Genomic DNA, 10801 nt, shown 5'->3' with positions numbered 1-10801 from the left:
CAAACTAGACTTCACCCTAGGGCGTTGCTCCACCAGATCGAATAGTTAGGGCGTTTGAAGTCAACGCCCGAAGCATAAAATACAATAAAAATACAACAGCTTTTCCATCGTATAAAACGAATAATTGCAACCACTGTGAAAGTAATGGACATTTCTACGTTCCGGGCAACCTAGGCTTCACTCTAGGGCGGTGCTCCAATAGATCAAATAGTTAGTGCCTAAGAAGTCAACGCCAGAAGCATAAAATACAATATAAATACAAAAGCCTTTCCATCGTATATAATGTATATTTGCAAACAGTGTGAATGTAATGGTCATTTGTACGTTCCGGGCAACCTAGGCGTTACTCTAGAGCGTTGCTACAGCACATCGAATAGCTATGACCTTAGATGTCAAAGGCAGAAGCAGAAAATACAATAAAAATGGTACAGTTTTTCCATCGTATAGCATGACTAATTGCAACCAGTGCGAAAGTAATGATCATTTCGACTTTTCGGGCATCCTAGACTTAACTCTAAGGCGTTGCTCCACCAGATGGAATAGTTAGGGCCTTAGAAGTCAACGCCAGAAACATAAAATACAATAAAGATGCAACAGCTTTTCCATCGTATAACAGGAATAATTGCAACCAGTGTGAATGTAATGATATGTTATACGTTCCGGGCAACCTAGGCTTCACTCTAGGGCGGTGCTCCACCAGATCAAATAGTTAGGGCCTAAGAAGTAAACGCCAGGAGCATAAAATACAATACAAATACAACAGTTTTTCCATCGTAGAAAATGATTAATTGCAACCAGTGTGATAGTAATGGTCATTTCTACGTTCAGGGCAACCTGCGTATCACCCTATGGCGTTGCTCCACCAGATCGAATAGTTAGGGCCTAAGAACTCAACGCCAGAAGCATAAAATACAATATAAATACAACAGCTTTGCCACCGTATAAAATGAATAATTGCAACCAGTGTGAAAGATATGGTCATTTCTACGTTCCGGGCAACCTAGGCTTCACTCTAGGGCGGTGCTCCAATAGATCAAATAGTTAGTGCCTAAGAAGTCAACGCCAGAAGCATAAAATACAATATAAATACAAAAGCCTTTCCATCGTATATAATGTATATTTGCAAACAGTGTGAATGTAATGGTCATTTGTACGTTCCGGGCAACCTAGGCGTTACTCTAGAGCGTTGCTACAGCACATCGAATAGCTATGGCCTTAGATGTCAAAGGCAGAAGCAGAAAATACAATAAAAATGGTACAGTTTTTCCATCGTATAGCATGACTAATTGCAACCAGTGCGAAAGTAATGATCATTTCGACTTTTCGGGCATCCTAGACTTAACTCTAAGGCGTTGCTCCACCAGATGGAATAGTTAGGGCCTTAGAAGTCAACGCCAGAAACATAAAATACAATAAAGATGCAACAGCTTTTCCATCGTATAACAGGAATAATTGCAACCAGTGTGAATGTAATGATATGTTATACGTTCCGGGCAACCTAGGCTTCACTCTAGGGCGGTGCTCCACCAGATCAAATAGTTAGGGCCTAAGAAGTAAACGCCAGGAGCATAAAATACAATACAAATACAACAGTTTTTCCATCGTAGAAAATGATTAATTGCAACCAGTGTGATAGCAATGGTCATTTCTACGTTCAGGGCAACCTGCGTATCACCCTATGGCGTTGCTCCACCAGATCGAATAGTTAGGGCCTAAGAACTCAACGCCAGAAGCATAAAATACAATATAAATACAACAGCTTTGCCACCGTATAAAATGAATAATTGCAACCAGTGTGAAAGATATGGTCATTTCTACGTTCCGGGCAACCTTGGATTCACACTAGAGCGTAGCTCCACTAGAGTGATTAGTTAGGGCCTTAGAAGTCATAGCCAGGAGCATAAAATAAAATATATATACAACAGCTTTGCCACCGTATAAAATGAATAATTGCAACCGGTGTGAAAGATATGGTCATTTCTACGTTCCGGGCGACCTAGGCTTCACTCTAGGGCTTCGCTTCGCCAGATCGAATAGCTAGGGCCTAAGAAGTCAACGCCGGAAGCATAAAATACAATATAAATACAACAGCTTTTCCATCGTATAAAACGAATAATTGCAACCAGTGTGAATGTCATGGTCATTTCTACGTTCCGGGCAACCTAGGCTTCACCTTAGGGCGTTGTTCCACCAGATCGAATAGTTTGGGCCTAAGAAGTCAACGCCGGAAGAATAAAATACAATATAAATACAACAGCTTTTCCATCGTATGAAATGAACAATTGCAAACAGTGTGAAAGTAATGGTCATTTCTGCGTTCCGGGCTACCCAGACTTCACTCTAGGGCGTTGCTCCACCAGATCTAATAGCTAGGGACTTAGAATTCAATGGTAAAAGCATAAAATACAATAAAAATACAACAGATTTTCCATCGTTTAACAGAAATAATTACAACCAGTGTGAAAGTATTGGTCACTTCTACGTTCCGGACAAACTAGGTTTCACTCTAGGGCGTTGCTCCACCAGATCGAATAGTTAGGGCCTAACAAGTCAACGCCAGAAGCATAAAATACAATACAAATACAACAGCTTTTCCATCGTATAAAACGAACAATTACAACCAGTGTGAAAGTTATGGTCATTTCAACGTTCCGGGCAACCTAGGCTTCACTCTAGGGCGTTGTTCCACCAGATCGAAGAGCTAGGGCTTTAGAAGTCAACGCCAGAAGCATAAAATACAAAATAAATAGAACAGGTTTTCCATCGTATAAAACGAATAATTGCTTCCAGTGTGAAAGCCTTGGTCATTTCTACGTTCCGGGCAACTTAGGCGTGACTCTAGGGCGTTGCTCCACCACATCGAATAGTTAGGGCCTAAGAAGCCAACGCCAAAAGCATAAAACACAATATAAATACAGCAGTTTTTCCATCGTATAACAGGAATAATTGCAACCAGTGTGAAAGGTATGGTCATTTCTACGTTCCGGGCTACCTAGGTTTCACTCTATGGCGTTGCTCCGCCAGATCGAATAGTTAGGGCCTAAGAAGACAACGCCAGAAGCATAAAATACGATATAAATACAACAGCTTTTCCATCGTATAAAACGAATAATTGCAACCACTGTGAAATTTATGGTATTCATAAAATACAATATAAATACTACAGTTTTTCCCTCGTATAACAGGAATAATTGCAACCTGTGTGAAAGATATGGCCATTTCTACGATCCGGGAAACCTAGGCTTGAATCTATGGCGTTGCTCCACCACATCGAATAGCTACGGCCTAAGAAGTCAACGCCTGAATCATACAATACGATAAAAATACAATAGTTTTTTCATCGTATAACAGGAATAGTAGAAACAGGCGCGAAAGTAATGGTCATTTCTACGTTCCGGGCAACCTAGGCTTCACTCTAGAGCGCTGCTCCAACAGATCGAATTGTTAGGGCCTTAGAAGTCAACGCCAAAGGCATAAAATATAATATAAATACAACTGCTTTTCCGTCGTATAACAGGAATAATTGCAACCAGTGTGAAAGTGATGGTCATTCCTACGTTCCCGGCAACCCACGTTTCACACTAGGGCGTTGTTGCACCACATCGAATAGTTAGGGCCTGAGAAGTCAACGCCAGAAGCATAAAATGCAATATAAATACAACAGCTTTTCCAACTTATGAAACGAATAATAGCAACCAGTATGAACGTTATGGTCATTTCTACGTTGCGGGCAAACTAGACTTCACCCTAGGGCGTTGCTCCACCAGATCGAATAGTTAGGGCGTTTGAAGTCAACGCCCGAAGCATAAAATACAATAAAAATACAACAGCTTTTCCATCGTATAAAACGAATAATTGCAACCACTGTGAAAGTAATGGACATTTCTACGTTCCGGGCAACCTAGGCTTCACTCTAGGGCGGTGCTCCAATAGATCAAATAGTTAGTGCCTAAGAAGTCAACGCCAGAAGCATAAAATACAATATAAATACAAAAGCCTTTCCATCGTATATAATGTATATTTGCAAACAGTGTGAATGTAATGGTCATTTGTACGTTCCGGGCAACCTAGGCGTTACTCTAGAGCGTTGCTACAGCACATCGAATAGCTATGACCTTAGATGTCAAAGGCAGAAGCAGAAAATACAATAAAAATGGTACAGTTTTTCCATCGTATAGCATGACTAATTGCAACCAGTGCGAAAGTAATGATCATTTCGACTTTTCGGGCATCCTAGACTTAACTCTAAGGCGTTGCTCCACCAGATGGAATAGTTAGGGCCTTAGAAGTCAACGCCAGAAACATAAAATACAATAAAGATGCAACAGCTTTTCCATCGTATAACAGGAATAATTGCAACCAGTGTGAATGTAATGATATGTTATACGTTCCGGGCAACCTAGGCTTCACTCTAGGGCGGTGCTCCACCAGATCAAATAGTTAGGGCCTAAGAAGTAAACGCCAGGAGCATAAAATACAATACAAATACAACAGTTTTTCCATCGTAGAAAATGATTAATTGCAACCAGTGTGATAGTAATGGTCATTTCTACGTTCAGGGCAACCTGCGTATCACCCTATGGCGTTGCTCCACCAGATCGAATAGTTAGGGCCTAAGAACTCAACGCCAGAAGCATAAAATACAATATAAATACAACAGCTTTGCCACCGTATAAAATGAATAATTGCAACCAGTGTGAAAGATATGGTCATTTCTACGTTCCGGGCAACCTAGGCTTCACTCTAGGGCGGTGCTCCAATAGATCAAATAGTTAGTGCCTAAGAAGTCAACGCCAGAAGCATAAAATACAATATAAATACAAAAGCCTTTCCATCGTATATAATGTATATTTGCAAACAGTGTGAATGTAATGGTCATTTGTACGTTCCGGGCAACCTAGGCGTTACTCTAGAGCGTTGCTACAGCACATCGAATAGCTATGGCCTTAGATGTCAAAGGCAGAAGCAGAAAATACAATAAAAATGGTACAGTTTTTCCATCGTATAGCATGACTAATTGCAACCAGTGCGAAAGTAATGATCATTTCGACTTTTCGGGCATCCTAGACTTAACTCTAAGGCGTTGCTCCACCAGATGGAATAGTTAGGGCCTTAGAAGTCAACGCCAGAAACATAAAATACAATAAAGATGCAACAGCTTTTCCATCGTATAACAGGAATAATTGCAACCAGTGTGAATGTAATGATACGTTATACGTTCCGGGCAACCTAGGCTTCACTCTAGGGCGGTGCTCCACCAGATCAAATAGTTAGGGCCTAAGAAGTAAACGCCAGGAGCATAAAATACAATACAAATACAACAGTTTTTCCATCGTAGAAAATGATTAATTGCAACCAGTGTGATAGCAATGGTCATTTCTACGTTCAGGGCAACCTGCGTATCACCCTATGGCGTTGCTCCACCAGATCGAATAGTTAGGGCCTAAGAACTCAACGCCAGAAGCATAAAATACAATATAAATACAACAGCTTTGCCACCGTATAAAATGAATAATTGCAACCAGTGTGAAAGATATGGTCATTTCTACGTTCCGGGCAACCTTGGATTCACACTAGAGCGTAGCTCCACTAGAGTGATTAGTTAGGGCCTTAGAAGTCATAGCCAGGAGCATAAAATAAAATATATATACAACAGCTTTGCCACCGTATAAAATGAATAATTGCAACCGGTGTGAAAGATATGGTCATTTCTACGTTCCGGGCGACCTAGGCTTCACTCTAGGGCTTCGCTTCGCCAGATCGAATAGCTAGGGCCTAAGAAGTCAACGCCGGAAGCATAAAATACAATATAAATACAACAGCTTTTCCATCGTATAAAACGAATAATTGCAACCAGTGTGAATGTCATGGTCATTTCTACGTTCCGGGCAACCTAGGCTTCACCTTAGGGCGTTGTTCCACCAGATCGAATAGTTTGGGCCTAAGAAGTCAACGCCGGAAGAATAAAATACAATATAAATACAACAGCTTTTCCATCGTATGAAATGAACAATTGCAAACAGTGTGAAAGTAATGGTCATTTCTGCGTTCCGGGCTACCCAGACTTCACTCTAGGGCGTTGCTCCACCAGATCTAATAGCTAGGGACTTAGAATTCAATGGTAAAAGCATAAAATACAATAAAAATACAACAGATTTTCCATCGTTTAACAGAAATAATTACAACCAGTGTGAAAGTATTGGTCACTTCTACGTTCCGGACAAACTAGGTTTCACTCTAGGGCGTTGCTCCACCAGATCGAATAGTTAGGGCCTAACAAGTCAACGCCAGAAGCATAAAATACAATACAAATACAACAGCTTTTCCATCGTATAAAACAAATAATAGCAACCAGTGTGATAGATATGGACATTTCTACATTCCGAGCAACCTAGGCTTCACTCTAGGGCGTTGCTCCACCAGAGCGAATAGTTAGGGCCTTAGAAGTCAAAGCCAGAAGCATAAAATACAATAAAAATACAACAGTTTTTCCATTGTATAACAGGAATAACTGCAACCAGTGTGAAAGTAATGGTCATTTCTACGTTCCGGGCTACCTAGGTTTCACTCTAGGGCGTTGATCCGCCAGTGGGAATAGTTAGGGCCTAAGAAGTCAACGCCAGAAGCATAAAATACAATATAAATACAACAGATTTTCCATCGTATCAAACGAATAATTACAACCAGTGTGAAAGTTATGGACATTTGTACATTCCGGGCAACCTAGCCTTCACTCTAGGGCGTTGTACCACCAGATCGATTAGGTAGGGCCATAGAAGTCAACGCCCGAAGCATAAAATACAATAAACATACAACAGTTTTTCCACCGTATAACAGGAATAATTGCAACAAGTGTGAAGGTAATGGTCATTTCTACGTTCCGGGCATCCTAGGCTTCGCTCTAGAGCGTTGCTCCACCAGATCGAATAGCTAGGGCCCTAGAAGTCAACGCCAGAAGCATAAAATACGACATAAATACAACAGCTTTTCCATCGTATAAAATGAATAATTGCAACCAGTGTGAAAGATATGGTCATTTCTAAGTTCCGGGCGACCTAGGCTTCACTCTAGGGCTTCGCTTCGCCAGATCGAATAGCTAGGGCCTAAGAAGTCAACGCCGGAAGCATAAAATACAATATAAATACAACAGCTTTTCCATCGTATGAAATGAATAATTGCAAACAGTGTGAAAGTAATGGTCATTTCTGCGATCCGGGCTACCCAGACTTCACTCTAGTGCGCTGCTCCACCAGATCGAATAGCTAGGGACTTAGAATTCAACGCTAAAAGCATAAAATACAATAAAAATACAACAGATTTTCCATCGTTTAACAGAAATAATTACAACCAGTGTGAAAGTAATGGTCACTTCTACGTTCCGGACAAACTAGGTTTCACCTTAGGGCGTTGTTCCACCAGATCGAATAGTTTGGGCCTAAGAAGTCAACGCCAGAAGAATAAAATACAATAAAAGTACAACAGCTTTTCCATCGTATAACAGGAATAATTGCAACCAGTGTGAAAGTACAGGTCATTTCTACGTTCCGGGTAACCTTGGCTTCACTCTAGGGCGTTGATCCACCAGATCGAATAGTTAGGGCCTAAGAAGTCAACGCCAGAAGCATAAAATACTATAAAAATACAACAGTTTTTCCATCGTATAAAGCGAATAATTGCAACCAGTGTGAAAGTAATGGTCATTTCTACATTCCGGGCAACATACCCTTCACTCTTGGTCGTTGCCCCGCGAGATCGAATAGCTAGGACCTTAGAAGTCAACGCCTGAAACATAAAATACAATAAAAATACAACAGTTTCTCCATCGTATAGCATGAATAATTGCAACCAGTGTGAAAGTAATGGTCATTTCTACAATCCGGGCAAACTAGACTTCACTCTAGTGCGTTGTGCCACCAGATGGAATAGCTAGGGCCTAAGAAGTCAACGCCAGAAGCATAAAATACGATAAAAAGACAACAGACCTTCCATCGTATAACAGGAATAATTGCAACCAGTGTGGAAGTAATGGGCATTCCTACGTTCCGTGCAACCTAGGCTTCGCACTAGGGCGTTGCACCACCAGGTCGAATAGTTAGGGCCTTAGAAAACAACTCCAGACGCATAAGATACAGTAAAAATACCACCGTTTTTCCATCGTATAAAAAGAATAATTGCAACCATTGTGAAAGTAATGGTCATTTCTACGCTGCGGGCAACATACCCTTCACTCTTGGACGTTGCCTCACAAGATCGAATAGCTAGGACCTTAGAAGTCAACGCCTGAAACATAACATACAATAAAAATACAACAGTTTCTCCATCGTATAGCATGAATAATTGCAACCAGTGTGAAAGTAATGGTCATTACTACGTTTCGGGCTACCTAGGATTGACTGTAGGGCGTTGCTCCACCAAATCGAATAGTTAGTGCCTTGGAAGTCAACGCCCGAAGCATAAAATACAATAAAAATACAACAGCTTTTCCATCTCATAACAGGAATACTTGCAACCAGTGTGGAAGTACTGGTCATTTCTACGTTCCGGGTAACCTTGGCTTCACTCGTGGACGTTGATCCACCATATCGAATAGTTAGGGCCTTAGAAGTCAACGCCAGAAGCATAAAATGCTATAAAAATACAATAGTCCTTCTATCGTATAACAGGAATAATTGCAACCAGTGTGAAGGTAATGGTCATTTCTACGTTCCGGGCAACCTTGGCTTTACTCTAGTTCGTTGCTCCACCTGATCGAATAGCTAGGGCCTTAGAAGTCAACGCCCGAAGCATAAAATACAATAAAAATACAACAGTTTTTCCATCGTATAACGGGAATAATTGCAACCAGTGTGAAAGTGATGGACACTTCTACGTTCCGGGCAAACTAGGCTTCACTCTAGGGCGTTAGACCACCAGATCCAATAGTTAGGGCCTAAGAAGTCAACTCCAGAAGCATAAAATACAATAAAAGTACAACAGCTCTTCCATCGTATAACAGGAATAATTGCAACTAGTGTGAATATAATGATCATTTCTACGTTCCGGGCAACCTTCGTTTCACTCTATGGCGTTGCTCCACCAGATGGATTAGTTATGGCCTAAGATGTCAACGCCAGAAGCACCAAATGCAAAATAAATACAACAGTTTTTCCATCGTATAAAACGAATAATTGCAACCAGTGTGAAAGTAATGTTCATTTCTACGTTCGGGGCAACCTAGGCTTCACCCTAGGGCGTTGCTCCACCAGATGGAATAGTGAGGACCTTAGATGTCAATGCTAGAAGCATAAAATACAATAAAGATGCAACAAGTTTTTCCATCGTATAAAACGAATAATTGCAACCAGTGTGAAAGTTATGGAGATTTCTACATTCCAAGCAACCTAGGCTTCACTCTAGGGCGTTGATCCATCAGACCGAACAGGTTGGACCTAAGAAGTCGACGAAAGAAACATAAAATACAATATAAATACATCAGTTTTTCCATCGTAAACAGGAATAATTGCAACCAGTGTGAAAGTGATGGTCATTTCTACGTTCCGGGTAACATAGGCTTCACTCTAGGGCGTTGCTCCACCAGATCGAATAGTTAGGGCCTAAGAAGACAACGCCAGAACCATAAAATACAATATAAATAGAACAGTTTTTCCATTGCGTAAAGCGAATGATGCAACCAGTGTGAAAGTTATGGTCATTTTTACGTTCCGTGCAACCTAGGCTTCACTCTAGGGCGTTGGTCCATCACACCGAATAGTTTGGACCTAAGAAGTCGACGAAAGAAACATAAAATACAATATAAATACAACAGTTTTTCCATCCTATAAAGCGAATAATTGCAACCAGTGGAAAGTTATGGTCATTTCCACGATCCGGGCAAACTAGGCTTCACTCTAGTGCGTTGCTCCACCAGATCGAATAGTTAGGGACTTACAATTCTACGCCAGAAGCATAAAATACAATAAAAATTCAACAGTTTTTCCTTCGTATAAAAAGAATAATTGCAACCAGTATGAAAGTTATGGTCATTTCTACGTTTCGGGTAACATACGTTTCACTATTGGACGTTGCCCCACGAGATCGAATAGCTACGACCTTAGAAGTCAACTCCTGAAACATAAAATACAATAAAAATACAACAGTTTCTCCATCGTATAGCATGAGTAATTGCAACCAGTGTGAAAGTAATGGTCATTTCTACGTTTCGGGCAACCTAGGCTTCACTCTAGGGCGTTGCTCCACCAGATCGAATAGCTAGGGCCTTAGAAGTCAACGCCAGAAGCATAAAATACAATAAAAATACATCAGCTTTTCCATCGTGTAACAGGAGTAATTGCAACCAGTATGAAAGATATGGTCATTTCTACTTTCCGGGCAACCTAGGCTTCACCCTAGGGCGTTGCTCCAACAGATTGAATAGTTAGGTCCTTAGAAGTCAACGTTCGAAGCATAAAATGCAATAAAAATACAACAGTTTTTCCAACGTATAAAGGGGTTAATTGTAACCAGTTTGAAAGTGATTGTTATTACTACGTTCCGGGCAACCTAGGCTTCACTCTAGGGCGTTGCTCCACCAGATCGAATAGTTAGGGCCTTAGAAGTCAACGCCAGAAGCATAAAATACAATATAAATACAACAGTTTTTCCATCGTATAAAACGAATAATTGCAACCAGTGTGAAAGTAATGGACATTTCTACCTTCCGGGCAACCTAGGCTTCGCCCTAGGGCGTTGCTCCACCAGATGGAACAGTGAGGACCTTAGATGTCAGCGCTAGAAGCATAAAATACAATAAAGATGCATCAGT

This window comes from Calliopsis andreniformis, unplaced genomic scaffold (genome assembly GCF_051401765.1).
Source record: "Calliopsis andreniformis isolate RMS-2024a unplaced genomic scaffold, iyCalAndr_principal scaffold0017, whole genome shotgun sequence".
NCBI classification, from domain to species: domain Eukaryota; kingdom Metazoa; phylum Arthropoda; class Insecta; order Hymenoptera; family Andrenidae; genus Calliopsis; species Calliopsis andreniformis.
This window is presented reverse-complemented; position numbering follows the sequence as displayed.